Below are 14,750 nucleotides of genomic sequence, written 5' to 3' on the forward strand. Positions count from 1 at the left end.
GTCAATTTTGGCTTTTGTTGTTGTTGCTTTTGGTGTTTTAGTCATGAAGTCTTTGCCCATGCCTATGTCCTGAATGGTGTTGCCTAGGTTTTCTTCTAGGGTTTTGATGGTGTTAGGTCTTACATTTAAGTCTTTAATCCATCTTGAGTTAATTTTTTGTAAGGTGTAAGGAAGGGGTCCAGTTTCAGTTTTCTGCATATGGCTAGCCAGTTTTCCTAACACCATTTATTAAATAGAGAATCCTTTCTCCATTGCTTGTTTTTGTCAGGTTTGTCAAAAATCAGATGGTTGTAGATGTTTGGTGTTATTTCTGAGGCCTGTGTTCTTTTCCATTGGTCTATATATCTGTTTTGGTGCCAGTACCATATTGTTTTGGTTACTATACCCTTGTGGTATAGTTTGAAGTCAGCTAGCATGATGCCTCCAGCTTTGTTCTTTTTGTTTAGAATTGTCTTGGCTATGCGGGCTCTTTTTTGGTTCCATATGAAATTTACAGTAGTTTTTTCTAATTCTATGAAGAAAGTCAATGGTAGCTTGATGGGGATAGCATTGAATCTATATACTTTGGGCCATGTGGCCATTTTCACGATATTGATTCTTCCTATCCATAAGCATGGAATGTTTTTCCATTTGTTTGTGCCCTCTCTTATTTCCTTGAGCAATGGTTGATAGTTCTCCTTGAAGAGGTCCTTCACAGCCCTTGTAAGTTGGATTCCTAGGTATTTTATTCTCTTTATAGCGATTGTGAATGGGAGTTCACTCATGATTTGGCTCTCTGTCTATTATTGGTGTATAGGAATGCTTATGATTTTTACACCTTGATTTTGTATTCTGAGACTTTGCTGAAGTGGCTTATCAGCTTAAGGAGATTTTTGGCTGAGACGATGGTGTTTTCTAAATATACAATCATGTCATCTGCAAACAGAGACAATTTGACTTCCTCTCTTCCTATTTGAATTCCCTTTATTTCTTTCTCTTGCCTGATTGCCCTGGCCAGAACTTCCAACACTATGTTGAGTAAGAGTGGTGAGAGAGGGCATCCTTGTCTTGTGCCGGTTTTCAAAGGGAATGCTTCCAGTTTTTGCCCATTTGGTATGATATTGACTGTGGGTTTGTCATAAATAGCTTTTATTATTTTGAGATACGTTCCACCAATACCTAGTTTATTGAGAGTTTTTAGCATGAAGGGGTGTTGAATTTTGTCAAAGGCCTTTTCTGCATCTATCGAGATAATCATGTGGTTTTTGTCATTGGTTCTATTTTGGTGATAGATTGTATTTGTTGATTTACGTATGTTGAACTGGCCTTGCATCCCAGGGATGAAGCCTACCTGATCATGATGGATAAGCTTTTTGATGTGCTGCTAGATTCGGTTTGCCAGTATTTTATTGAGGCTGATGCTGGCCTCATAAAATGAGTTAGGAAGGATTCCCTCTTTTTCTGTTGTTTGGAATAGTTTCACAAGGAATGGTACCAGCTCCTCTTTGTAGCTCTGGTAGAATTCAGCTCTGAATCCATCTGGTCTTGGACTTTTTTTAGTTGGTAGGCTATTAATTACTGCCTCAATTTCAGAACTTGTTAATGTTTCTATTCAGGGATTCGACTTCTTCATGGTATAGACTTGGGAGGGTTTATGTGTCCAGAAATTTATCCATTTCTTTTAGTTTTTCTTGTTTATTTGCGTAGAGGTGTTTATAGTATTCTCTGATGGTAGTTTGTATTTTTGTGGGATTGGTGGTGATATCCCCTTTATCATTTTTTATTGCATCTATTTGATTCTTCTCTCCTTTACTAGTCTGGCTAGTGATCTATCTATTTTGTTGATCTTTTCAAAAACCAGCTCCTGGATTCACTGGTTTTTTGGAAGGGTTTTTTGTGTCTCTGTCTCCTTCAGTTCTGTCTGATCTTATTTTTTGTCTTCTGCTAGCTTTCAAATTTGTTTGCTCTTGCTTCTCTAGTTCTTTTAACTGTGATGTTAGGGTGTCAATTTAGATCTTTCTTGCTTTCTCTTATGGGCATTTAGTGCTATAAATTTCCCTCTAAACACTGCTTTAGCTGTAGAGATTCTGGCACGTTGCGTCTTTTTTCTCATTGGTTTCAAAGAACATCTTTATTTCTGCCTTGACTTCGTTATTTTTCTAGTAGTCATTCAGGAGCAGGTTGTTCGGTTTCCATGTAGTTGTGTAGTTTTGAGTGAGTTTCTTAATCCTAAGTTCTAATTTGGTTTCACTGTGGTCTGAGAGACTGTTTGATATGATTTCCATTCTTTTGCATTTGCTGAGGAGTGTTTTACTTCCAATTATGTGGTCAATTTTACAGTAAGTGTGATGTGGTGCTGAGAAGGATGTATATTCTGTTGATTTGGGATGGAGAGTTCTGTAGCTGTCTATTAGGTCTGCTTGGTCCAGAGCTGAGTTCAAGTCCTGAATATCCTTGTTAATTTTCTGTCTCGTTGATCTGTCTCATATTGACAGTGGGATGTTAAAGTCTCCCACTATTATTGTGTGGGAGTCTAAGTCTCTTTATAGGTCTCTAAGGACTTGCTTTATGAATCTGGGTGCTCCTGTATTGGGTGCATATATATTTAGGATAGTTAGCTCTTCTTGTTGCATTGATCCCTTTACCATTATGTAGTGGCCTTCTTTGTCTCTTTTGATCTTTGTTGACTTAAACTCTGTTTTATCAGAGACTAGGATTGCAACCCCTGCTTTTATTTGCTTTCCAGTTGCTTGGTAAATATTTCTCCCATCCCTTTATTTTGAGGCTATGTGTGTCTTTGAAGATGACATGGGTCTCCTGAGTACAGCATACCAATGGTCTTGACTCTTTTTTTGAGACGGAGTTTTGCTCTTTCACCCAGGCTGGAGAGCAGTGGCGCAATGTCTTCTCATTGCAACCTCCACCTTCCGGTTTCAAGCAATTCTTCTGCCTCAGTCTCCCGAGTAGCTGGGATTACAGGCACCCGCCACCACACCCGGCTAATTTTTGTATTTTTAGTAGAGACAGGGTTTCACCATGTGTTGGCCAGGCTGGTCTTGAACTCCTGACCTCATGATCCACCTGCCTCCACCTCCCAAAGTGTTGGGATTACAGGTGTGAGCCACCGCAGCCAGCCGGGTCTTGACTCTTTGTCCAATTTGCCAGTCTATTTCTTTTAATTGGGGCATTTAGCCCGTTTACATTTCAGGTTAATATTGTTATGTGTGAATTTGATCCTGTCATTATGATGCTAGCTGGTTATTTTGCCTGTTAGTTTATGCAGTTTCTTCCTAGTGTTGATGGTCCTTACAATTTGGTATGTTTTTGCAGTTGCTGGTACTGGTTGTTCCTTTCCATGTTTAGTGCTTCCTTCAGGAGCCCTTGTAAGGCAAGCCTGGTGGTGACAGAATCTCTCAGCATTTGCTTGTCTGTAAAGGATTTTATTTCTCCTTTGCTTATGAAGTTTAGTTTGGTTGGATATGAAATTCTGGGTTGAAAATTCTTCCCTCTTAGAATGTTGAATATTGGCCCCCAGTCTCTTCTGGCTTGTAGGGTTTCTGCAGAGAGATCTGCTGTTAGTCTGATGGGCTTCCCTTTGTGGGCAACCCGACCTTCCTCTCTGGCTGCCCTTATCATTTTTTCCTTCATTTCAACCTTGGTGAATCTGACGATTATGTGTCTTGAGGTTGCTCTTCTCGAGGAGTACTTTTGTGGTGTTCTCTGTATTTCCTGAATTTGAATGTTGGCCTGCCTTGCTGGGTTAGGGAAGTTTTCCTGCATAATATCCCTAAGACTGTTTTCCAACTTGGTTCCATTTTCCCCATCACTTTCAGGTACACCAATCAGACATAGATTTGGTCTTTTCACATAGTCCCATATTTGTTGGAGGCTTTGCTCGTTCCTTTTCATTCTTTTTTCTCTAATCTTGTCTTCATGCTTTATTTCATTAAGTTAAACATCAGTCTCTGATATCCTTTATTCTGTTTGATTGATTTGGCTATTGATACTTGTGTATGCTTCACGAAGTTGTCATGCTGTGTTTTTCAGCTCCATCAGGTCATTTATATTCTTCTCTAAACTGGTTATTTTAGTTATCAATTCATCTACCCTTTTTTCAAGGTTCTTAGCTTCCTTGCATTAGGTTAGAACATGCTCCTTTAGCTTGGAGGAGTTTGTTATTACCCACCTTCTGAAGACTACTTCTGTCAATTCATCAAATTCATCCTCCGTCCAGTTTTGCTTCCTTGCTGGTGAGGAGTTGTGATCCTTTGGAGGAGAAGAGGCGTTCTGGTTTTTGGAATTTTCAGCCTTTTTCTGCCGGTTTCTCCCCATCTTCATGGATTTATCTACTTTGGTCTTTGATGTTGGTGACCTTTGGATGGGGTTTTGGTATGGACGTCCTTTTTGTTGATGTTGATACTGTTCTTTTCTGTTTGTTAGTTTTCCTTTTTCTGTTTGTTAGTTTTCCTTCTAATAGTCAGGCCCCTCTGCTACAGGTCTGCTGGAGGTCCACTCCAGACCCTGTTTGCCTGGGTATCACCAGCAGAGGCTGCAGAACAGCAAAGATTGCTGCCTGTTCTTTCCTCTGGAAGCTTTGTCCCAGAGGGGCACCCGCCAGATGACAGCTGGAGCTCTCCTGTATGAGGTCCTGACTGTCTCTCAGTCAGGAGGCACAGGGGTCAGGGACCCACTTGAGGGGGCAGTCTGTCCCTTAGCAGAGCTCAAGCTCTGTGCGGGGAGATCCGCTGCTCTATTCAAAGCCAGCAGGCAGGAATGTTTAAGTCTGCTGAAGCTGCGCTCACAGCCACCCCTTCCCCCAGGTGTTCTGTCCCAGGGAGATGGGAGTTTTATCTATAAGCCCCTGACTGGGACTGCTGCCTTTCTTTCAGAGATGCCCTGCCCAGAGAGGAGGAGTCTAGAGATGCAGTCTGGCTACAGCGGCTTTCTCTAGCTACTGTGGGCTCCGCCCAGTTCGAACTTCCTGGCGGCTTTGTTCATGCTGTGAGGGGAAAACTGCCTACTCAAGCCTCAGTAATGGCAGATGCCCCTCTCCCAACCAAGCTTGAGTGTCCCGGGTGGACTTCAGACTGCTGTGCTGGCAGCGAGAATTTCAAGCCAGTGGATCTTAGCTTGCTGGGTTCCTTGGGGGTGGGATCCATTGAGGTAGACCACTTGGCTCCCTGGCTTCAGCCACGTTTCCAGGAGAGTGAATGGTTCTGTCTTGCTGGCATTCCAGGCACCACTGGGGTGTGAAAAGAAACCCCCATAGCTAGCTCGATGTCTGCCCAAACGGCTGCCCAGTTTTGTGCAGGAAACCAGGGCCCTGGTGGCGTAGGCACCAGAAGGAATCTCCTGTTCTGCGGGTTATGAAGACTGTGGGAAAAGTGTAGTATCTCGGCCGGAATGCATAGCCCCTCATGGCTTCCCTTGGCTGGGGGAGGGAGTTCCCTGGTCCCTTGCACTTCCCGGATGAGGCGACACCCCACCCTGCTTCTGCTCGCCCTCCGTGGTCTGCACCCACTGTCTAACTAGTCCCAATGAGATGAGCTGGGTACCTCAGTTGGAAATGCAGAAATCACCCACCTTCTGCATTGATCTTGCTGGGAGCTGCAGACCAGAGCTGTTCCTATTCAGCCATCTTGCCAGCCCTTTGACTTGCTATATTTTTCATGCCGACTGTCCCTGTGCAGACAGGATACATTCTTGTTCACTCTTCCCTGTCGATAGTAGGTTTTGTAGGTTTTCTGTGCAGTGTTTCTATTCCTGCTGATTTCTTAGTTGAAAACTGGTGTAATACCTCAAGGGATGTACAGAAATACTCAAGGTTATTTTATAATAAACTGTGATGTACTTAAATATTTAAATGTAGTTTTAAGAAAAATGAATGCAGGTTGAGCATCCCCAATCTGAAAATCCAAAATCCGAAATGCTTCAAAATCTGAAACTTGTTGAGCACCCAAATGCCGCTCAAAGGCAATGCTCATTTAAGTATAATGAAACTATTCCAAAATTAAAAAAAAAAAAAATCAAAATCCAAAACACTTCTGGTCCCACGCGTTTCAGATAAGTGATACTCAACCTGCATTTAATTATTTAAACTGTATTAAACTGTATTTATTATAATTTAAAAATTAAACACGTTTAACTTCAGCATATAAGTAATTTCAGTATATAAATAAATTTTCAACACTGAGAAAAGTAAGCTTATCTATTCAGTCTGTTGGGGTCTTGCTTAATACATACCTCAGTTCTGATCTCTCCTGTCCCATCTGGGCAGATTTAGTACTCTCGTATAGCACATTAATTTGCAGATATTTATTGTTATTTCATATCAATGTTAAGATTTTTAAATAGATATACAGATATGAATACTGTATATATATCGAACTGTGTTGTCGTTCCTTTTAGAGTAGATCTCACCTATTTTTTAGGTATTTTATTACAGTATTTCTTAATGTGCATTTTCTACTATGTAGCCTATTGTATTCTACCTAAAGGGCTTTATGAAGACTCTGTGTTTTATGTGCTTGATTTCATTTTAAAGATTTTTATTGATTTCTGTCACTCTCTTCAGTCTCTCCTTACCAACTTCTGGCTCAGCATCCAGAAACACCACGCGTTTGTTCTAGGGTTCCCATATATTCTGTGAATTTGCCCACTCTTTCTGCCTCCTCCCAAGCCATTTTTCAGTACTGTCTGGCCAAACCTCTCCTCATCTAATCCCTCTCCCTGTCCCTTTCTTTTCTCTTGTAACCTAGATTCTAGGGAAATCTTTTGGAAATCAGAGACTGTAAACTCTAGTCTCCTGGTTCTGTGTAATACACAGTGTAAGTATTAATATATTTCACAAACTATTAACACTGAAATGGCACTTCCCTAGAGTTAATCTGGTGCTTCCTCTAGATTTTGAAAGAAAAAGTCATGGACTCAGTTTGGGGTACTGGAGTTATTCCCATCAGATACATTCTGAAGCTGGGTGGGCTCCTTCAAAGACAGCAAGGGTGGTATATTTTGGTTTTGTTCTCAATTGACTATGTTTCCTATTGTATAACTTTTCTAGACTGCTCTAGCAAAATGCCACAGACTGGGTGGTTGAGACAACAGAAATGTTTTGTCTCACAGTGCTGGAGACTGGAAATGTGAGATAAAGGTATCAGCAGGGCTGGTTCCATCTGGGGGCTCTGAGGGAGAATCTGTTCCATGCCTCTCCCGGCTTCTGCTGGTTTGCTGGCCATCTTCGGTGTTCCTTGGCTTATGAGTGTCATCTCCATCTCTGCCTTCATCTTCACATAGTGTTATCCCTGTGTCTGTGTCCAAATTGCCCCTTTTTATAAGGACACCAGTCCTATTGGATGAGGGGCCCAGCCTACTCCAGAATGACCTCCTGTTAACTCATTAAATCTGTAAAGACTCTATTTCCAAATGGAGAATGTTATAGTACAGTGCATTCTGAGGTATTGGAGGTTAGAACTTACACAAATGAATTTTGGAAGACCCAATTCAACCTATAACACATACCATTGCAATAAAACTGGTTTTCTGGCCAGGCACGGTGGCTAACGCCTATAATCCCAGCACTTTGGGAGGCCGAGGCAGGTGGATCATGAAGTCAGGAGATCGAGACCATCCTGGCTAACACAGTGAAATCCCATCTCTACTAAACACACACGCACACACACACAAAATTAGCTGGGTGTGGTGGTGGGCACCTGTAATCTCAGCTACTAGGGAGGCTGAGGCAGGAGAATGGCGTAAACCTGGGAGGCGGAGCTTGTGGTGAGCTGAGATCATGCCACTGCACTCCAGCCTGGGTGACAGAGTGAGACTCCGTCTCAAAAAAAAAAAAACTTGTTTTCTATTCCGAGTCTATTCGCTGATTTTACAATAAGCAGTGATTTTGTAAATCTGTAATTTTGATCTTGTGTTTGGATCAAAATATAGTACAAATCAAACACAATTGGTGTGAGTGCATTTAATAAATGAAGTCTTGACTATTTGTGTGTTGCCAAGCTCCAAAAAGCAGTCTGATCATTCATGTACTTGCAGGGTCCATTTACTTCTAATCATCCTACCTTAACTTCATTTAAAGAATAAATTAATTGTTTTTAAACTTATGCCAGCAGTTGTTATTCCCAGATGGCAGGTGAAATCTCTAAACATTTTTTTAAAACTTTTCATCAAATAGTAATTCCACTTTAACCGAAAAACAGCCTTTTGTTTTCTTTCTTAAAACATGACCATGATGCATAGTCGATCAAAATAAACTATTTATTAATTACAGCTGTATTGATTTCTACTCTAAACTGACTTCCTCCGAAATCTAATATGTTTCATGTTTCAAGAATTAATTTCTTGATGGTACTCTGCTGCACTGTAATTTAGTCATGGTGGATTGAGTCACCAGATGTTAAAACAGTCGTGATTGCAAATGGCAGATGGCATCCAGTGGCTCACGATTGTTTGTACCTCTTGGTACCCATTTCTCTGAAGCTACCAGTACAGCCATGAGGCAGTGATAACTGTCTTAGTTGGAGTCTCAGAGCTCATGCTTCATTTATTCCCAAGGCAAGGCACTAAAAAGCCATAGTTGGAGCTGGAGCACTTGCCAACTTGTATTTCTGCCATTTAAAAGGTGCTCAGTCCCTACATCTAAAATTTGAAGGGAAAGGAAATCTTCCATATGAATGCCACTTTTCGTTATTTTCCAGACCATCACACCTTACTTTTCCTTTCTTTCAACAATGATAACTTATTCGCCAACACTTTTCAAGAATGTGTTTACATGAAAGCAGAGCGAGCATGTTAAGAGACCCAGACTGCAAATAACTTTGGAACGGCTTCAGTATAATTCAGAGTCATCCTGCCTCAGTTACAGAATGAGTAGCTCTGATTGACAGAACTTGGAAAAGCTAACACAGAGCAGCAAAGGGTATTCCCCAAACCTTAATTTATTTCTGTTTGAGAGCAAAAATATTGGGAAATTATCCATCTACAGCTTACCTTTTCTTATTGTGTAATTTGATTTTAATGCTAGAGGATTTACCATTGTTTTACATAATTTGATCTTCAATGAAATTACTCCTTATGTCCAACTTTTGGTTCAGATTATATCTAAATTAAGAGATTAATAATTATTTTTAAATGTAGTGAACTAGCGTAGATCAGATGGTATGATTCCTGACTACGAAAAGGAATTTATTTGGGCAAGAATTACTAGTATGTCTATTGCTTTTGTTGCGTAAATGAATTGATTTCCACCTACGCCATAACAGTGTATCTCACATGCAATGACTAAGCTGGAGTTGCAGGAGCTTTCTTGTCTGCCACTGCCCTCAGCCATCTTAATCTCCACACAGCTTCTCACTTGTATCTCTCCTGGTACAGTAGCCATGCCATAAACCAAGATGGATACTGATCAGTTACTCAGGCTAGAAACTTCAAAGCCATGAAACAGGTTCAAGAAGAGAGTAGTACAATTAGACTTACACTTTAGAAGTCAGTCTCTTACCTGAGCGGTGTTATATAGTACAATGCTTGTTATGAAAAGAAAAAGGCCAATTGAATTAAACAGCTTTGCAAGGCAGAACAAACTTCTATTTTGTTTAAAATCTGCTGAACTTTGTAAGGGGGTACAGGAAGGTTTATGCATTTGGGTCAATGAATGCAATATGTAGAGAAGGGCATGTATTTCTATAAGCAAACATTCATGTCCCTTCCCAGACATATCAGTCAACCTTGATAATAAATTGCAGTCATTTTTACTACTTTAACCCCTCCCAGGAGCTATAAGGTACAATAATTAGTCCTAATAGTTTTACATTTCCGGCACATCCTGTTTTCTAACCTGGCATTCCATACAGCATATGTGAATATGAATAAGGATTCAAGTGAACTTCATGTCCCTCAGAATCTAATTTGGACAACAACCATTTCTAGAAGGCCCCTTCTCCTCCTGCCTCCCACAGCCCCACACTGTTCATTTAATGCCTTTTTTTGAAGTTCACATAGTGCTTTCTGCTAATTGTGACACATTGTTGATTACACTCTAATCTAATTCTCTGGGTGCCTTGCCCAGCTAGAGCACAGTCCCATAGTAGCTGGAACTCTGTCATTCATTCTTTCATTCACTTCTCATTGCCTTGAGAGCAGGGCTTACCTGTTATATATGTTATGTATTTGCCAAATGAGTGAATAAAGGACTAAGGAGATATTTTAATTCTTCATCCAGCACCTTATCTTTTGCTTCTCTGCATACCCATATTTCATGCTTTGATTTTTCTGCAACTCTAGTCTTTAAAGATTTACCTGTCAACTTAAGAAACACATTGATTGGATAAGGTGTTGCCTGGCAATGTAATATGGAATCATGTGGTTGAAAGGGACACTATAGTTCCACCTTTTCTTCTCCAAGAATTGCAACAAAGCATTTTCAACCTCATCTGCAGCCAATTTTACGGAAATCTAGTAAAGAGGTTTGCAGAGCACCTAAGAGCAGCCAAGATCCCAAGACAAAGTAGAAAATTACCTATTGAAACTACAAATAAAAATGAAATCTAAATATATCTTTTGATATATGGGCCATTTCCTTGCTCAATCTCTTTGTACCTGGGAGTGGAGGGAAAGGCTGGGAGTAAAATGGGACTGGATTAAAAGATAGTGATTGTAGATTTTTATGACATATGAAATAAATTGTAGATATTAAAAAGTTGACCTGTAGTAACATGCTTGCAGCCATCTATGTTATTAAGACAGTACTTAACGAGTTTTGAAACAAGTACTCCCCGCAATATTACTACTATTCTTAACATATGTGATAGACATTTTCAAAAAGTCAGCGTATCTGATTGCCTTCTATGCTGTTCTTTAAATGTTTGAAATCATGTTTTTATATATGAATACAACCAATCAGAATACAGATACATTGCTTCAAGTACTATTTCAAAAGTTTCTCCAATGACATGACTCAGCGATTTCTTAAAGGATAGAAAAACACTTTGTTAATGGAGAAAACCAGAAGTCCACCTTCTCTTGGAAATAAATGTTGAATTTTAACTGAGTAACTTTGCGTCAGCCACATCATATTATTGACATGTATTAGGTGGTAGATTTCTGTAGTAGCAGTTCTTTAACGGAAAAAAAAAAAGGATTTCTTTTCCATTGCCTTTTTTTTTTTTTTTTTTTTTTTTTACAAAATGAGATATTCCTCAGATGGGCAACGTTCAGCTTTGCAGCCTGAGGGCCATACCTAGCAAGTGGAACTAGGTGCCTTGGGTCAGCATTGTCCTGTGTTAGGGGTAGGTGGTAATTTCTAAGACTTTTGCCATTTTCCTAAAATTGCTTTGGACTCCATGTTACCTAAGGTTTGAGAACAAGCTCTGAAGCTGGATACACACAGGTTTCATCACAGCTCTACCACTCAATATCAGGGTGAACTCGGCAAACAAGTTAATTAACCCCGGAAACCTCAGTGTCCTCAGGATTGTGTGGATTAAATGAGAAGACAGATATAAAGCACTTAGCATATTCTGCTGTTCTATTGGCTCAGTTTTTATTGCATTTAAAGGGATAGTTGAGCCCTGCTTGAGGTCAAGTTTGCTTGAGCCCTGGAGGTCAAGTTTGCATTAAGCCATGATCACACCACTACACTCTAGCCTGGGCAACAGAGTGAAACCTTGTCTGAAAATGAACGAATGAATTTTGTGTGTGTGTGTGTGTGTGTGTGTGTGTGTGTGTGTGTGACAGAGTCTGGCTCTGTCGCCCAGGCTGGAGTGCAGTGGTGCGATCTCGGCTCATTGCAAACTCCGCCTCCCAGGTTCACGCCATTCTTCTGCTTCAATCTCCCGAATAGTTGGGACTACAGGCACCCGCCACCACGCCTGGCTAATTTTTTGTACTTTTTTAGTAGAGACGGGGTTTTACCATATTAGCCAGGATGGTCTCAATCTCCTGACCTCGTGATCTGCCCACCTCAGCCTCCCAAAGTGCTGGGATTACAGGCGTGAGCCAGTGCACCTGGCCTGAATGAATTTTTTAAAAAGGATAGGTGATTTATTTTTCAGAACTTTTTATTTTTCCTATATTCAGATGTCAACTTTGAATGTTTATGCAAAGCTTGGGAATCTGATTGTTGCCCCAATATAAATAAATACACTGTTGTAGTCCATTGAATTAGAACAAAAGTGTCTAGTGAATTTGAATTCCATCCAATCACTACTTTTCACTTTGTATGGTTTCAATCTGCATTAATTTCAATTCCTGTATTTTAGTTAAATAAAACCAGTTCCCCAACATCACAGCCCAAATCTTAGTTACCATAGTATATTAACTCTAATTAAATAGAGTGCAAACCTCATAGTAAGGTCTTCATTCCCCAAATCACTCTGTAAATAGCAGGTGCTCATCATGATCAATGACCAGTCATGCCCCTTCTTTCCATGTCTGCTGGTGATGGTTTTGTGCACATTTATTATTCAGTTTTCACACAGACAGGAAAGGTTGTCCTTGTGTTGCCTCCCCACCAACAGTGATAACTCATGTGGAATTTTACAAAAATAGATTTAAAAGATGGAATTAGTCAACAAAGATGGAAACACAGCAGGACAATGAAAAGTGGCAGTCAAATTAGAATCAAGCATGTGTAGAAGAAATAGCTGATGGTGGGGATGTTGACAGTGCTGGTGATCTGGGAGGAGACTCTAGATAGGCCGACGGGAACCCAGGGAAGGCAGACTTATCAGCATAAATGAGGAATGGGGTTTTGACAGAAAGGACAAAGATATCCCAGAGGAAGTGATGTCATCAAAAAGCTTTACATTAAAGGAGTTCTCAGGAAGCACAAAGGATAAAATGTTGGAAGCTGACCCAAACTTACAAAGGGCAGTTGGCCAAACCATAAAAAAGATGCTCACGCCATACTGTATGCTGTGTGATGAGATGAAGTCACACACCATTCAGACTATTCCTGATACATTTTTAAAACTGAAAGACTGGAAGTCTAAAACCTCAGTGTGTTTATGTCGTCAGTTACTGTTTTATAGTGTTCATTTCCCTTCACATTTATAACTGACGATAAGTGAGTGTTAACACTTTGACAAAAAGTTTTAAAAGGTCACAGAAAAGTCATAATTTTTGCCATTGATTATTAAGTACTCATTGCATGGTTTTGGGTTATATGATTATTTGTACAGTCATAACCTCACAAAGCAGGGACTGGTGGTAGTAAAAAAAGTAGTCAAACCACTACTGTTGCCATCTGGATTTTATATTACTGAAAAATTAGTTAACACATTCTCAATATTATCAATAGTTTCCTAGCCTGTTAAAGGCAATTTGTGTAGTAATAGATGCCTTATTGATTACAGAACTTGACTTTCTAATATTTGCTACTTTTAATTTTCAAAAAGTCCTGAAATTAAATATTCAGACTCACATTTCTGTGGTACTTTTAGTGAAATATTTTTGCAACATTAAAGTTTTTTGTTGTTGTTGTTGTTCTTTTCATTTTAAAAGAAGGCCCACTGGGATTCTCCATCAGCAAACAGCCAAGCCACTGCATTATACATAGCAAGTTTTAGTGACAGTTCTGGTCTCTTGGGCATGAGAAATATAGTCTTGTTTGCTCGTTTAAGTCAACAAGCTGTGGGATTTATTGTGTATTTTGTAGTATGCATGCAGAATGTTTTGAGTTTTAAAAGTCTAAAATAATTGAAACTGTCTTGTGTCATTCAACCCTGTAATAAGTACCTATAATTTAAAACCTCAAAATTGGTTGGTTTTGAAAGATGTTTGTATAATGCATAATAATAAGAGCCTCTGAATTATTTTTAATGCATCAGATCCTGTGCTATGGTCTGCATAAGAGAAAGGAACCCTGATTACAGTTTTGGAGAGTGTTCCCGGTGCCCCCAGCATGCCCATGGTGGATACCACATCATTATGCTGTGCTCTGAAGGGCCTCATTCTGACAACATGCTTGGTTACATACAGTAATGAAAAGCCTTGTTTGGGGAACATTTGTGCTTTTAAATATTGGTTTCATCATGTCCAGGGAATGAAGCTGATTTAAACATAGCTCACAGTAAATCTGAGAGTGGAAAGTTTGATTTTACCTACTAGTCTTTCTAATTTTTTACTAATGTAACATCCCAATCCATTGTGTAGCAGAGAAACTAGTTGAATTTGTTCTTCCAGGGAAAGAGGGCCCTTCTTATACATGAATTTATATGAAGTTTTTCATGTAATGTATTTTATCCTTCATGTTCATCAGCTTTACAAAGAAAAACTTAAGAGTTCTTACTCCAAAACATTTTGTCTGAGCCTGGGGTGAAGATTACTATACGGAATGATTGAGCAACAAGATGCCAGTGATGGTCAAGGAAAAAGTCAAAAATGTTGATTTTGAAGATCCTTTGCTAATTCACAAATTCTGGTTGTTTTTATTTTCATCTATGAACAAGGGCAATTTCAGGAATAGGAAGAAGGAGGAACATAGAGCCTCAGCCAGCATTGACGTGGGTGACACCTTCAGAACGGTTGTAGGAGCACAAAAAGTCAGCCTGATGTCACTTGCTGGCAGGCCTTCACTTCAGATCTGACCTTAAACAACACACAGAACCTCTCCTTTGGCTCAGATCCCATATTCAGGTAAATGGATGGCTTGGATCGAGGCTGCCCCTGACTTCAAGTTGTAGACCAGCCTCCTGGCCTGGTCTCCTCAGCTCTGGAGGCTGGCCTGGAAGCTCCAGATGATTCCAGGAGCACAGCCTGCTCCA

At 40.0% G+C, this 14,750-nt stretch overlaps 1 protein-coding gene across 11 annotated transcripts in view; it reads left to right on the forward strand.

Annotated features, from left to right (window-relative positions):
* The window catches only part of FAM110B (family with sequence similarity 110 member B), a 157,805-nt gene that overhangs the window by 103,016 nt on the left and 40,039 nt on the right, over positions 1 to 14,750 (forward strand). For 4 of the 11 annotated variants that reach the window (XM_063668789.1, XM_063668790.1, XM_063668785.1 and 1 more), the window contains one exon: positions 14,436 to 14,622. The exons of 5 other annotated variants lie outside the window; for them this stretch is intronic. The gene's annotated coding sequence lies outside the window, so the exon portion shown is untranslated. The remainder of the gene's footprint in view (positions 1 to 14,435; positions 14,623 to 14,750) is intronic. 2 more of the 11 variants (XR_010127205.1, XM_063668788.1) reach the window with 1 other exon arrangement.

This window comes from Pongo pygmaeus, chromosome 7 (genome assembly GCF_028885625.2).
Source record: "Pongo pygmaeus isolate AG05252 chromosome 7, NHGRI_mPonPyg2-v2.0_pri, whole genome shotgun sequence".
NCBI classification, from domain to species: domain Eukaryota; kingdom Metazoa; phylum Chordata; class Mammalia; order Primates; family Hominidae; genus Pongo; species Pongo pygmaeus.